We start from the raw sequence: 1,195 nt of genomic DNA, 5'->3' as shown, positions 1-1,195 counted from the left end.
AAATAAATAAATAAATAAAAATAAAATAAAAAAGAGTATAAGACATTTTCATCAAATCAAACAAATATTTTTTAAAAGATTTATTTATTTATGCACATAAGAACTGAGGTACAGGCCAGAGGTGTGGGCATGAGGGGATCCACCAGAGATAGAGTGGGGAGAAGAATAGGCAGAATGACAGAAATACACTGCTGAAGGGAGCAGCGAGAGGTCTACCGCGCCGTGTGGGTCAATTCCCCAGAGAGGGACCGAACTCATAATGTGTTACAGTGACTGGGGATAGCTTCATAGTGCTGTTTTAACCTCTTGCACCACCAGGGAGGGCCCTAATCAAACAAATATTTCAATAATACCTGCTGGTTGAGGGGAAAAATCAAACCACAAAGGAGAATAAAAATGACTACTAAGCACCGTCATCCAAATAACTGCTGTCAGCTGTGATAAAGAATCACTGTAGCAGCTGTTTCCTGTTGTTATTCATTTTTATGTCCCACTTTTTCCAGCATAGTATCACAATTATTTTTCCACACCAACATTATTTTGTGACATTATTATTTTAACAATGGGATGTATTGTTGTTATACAGGATAATCACCCTTTATATGCATCCAAGGTTGTTTTCCTGGATAAGATGCTTACCTGTTTCTGGGTCAGGGACAACCTGCAAACCTCTTCTCAGGACAATGTATTAAGTGAAACAGATATTACAAAGGAAATGAATGTAGTGAGATACTATCAAAATATTTTTTTTTAATTTGTGAAATAGCCTTAACAGCATTTACTTATATTGAATGACAGTTACTTTGAAGCCAGACACAGTAGCACCAAGCACCACTGTTGGCATAATAGGATGCCTTGAATGAGCTCGAACCCCACTTCCCTGCCAAAGAGACCCCAGGCACTGAAGACTACAACTCCCATCATGCCATGGACCTGCCATAACTTTGACTTCCTAAGGGGAACCACTGAGAGCAAGAGGTGGAATTAAGCAGCCTTGCTTGGGAGAACAGGGAGGACTTGTAGGGCCCTGCTCAGGGAGTGTTTACAGTGGGAGGTGTTAACCATTTAATCTCATTGCCTGAGCTCCCCATCTTTTCATTTCCCTTCTATATAAAACTTCTGTTGGGGGCCCTCCCTGGTGGCGCAGCGGGTTAAAGCACAGCACGAGGAAGCTTAAGCCATTGCCGCATGAGTT

Source organism: Condylura cristata, unplaced genomic scaffold (assembly GCF_000260355.1).
Source record: "Condylura cristata isolate star-nosed mole 26May11 unplaced genomic scaffold, ConCri1.0 scaffold00011, whole genome shotgun sequence".
Taxonomy (NCBI): domain Eukaryota; kingdom Metazoa; phylum Chordata; class Mammalia; order Eulipotyphla; family Talpidae; genus Condylura; species Condylura cristata.
The sequence above is the reverse complement of the archived record's forward strand: the minus strand, read 5'-3'. Positions refer to the sequence as shown.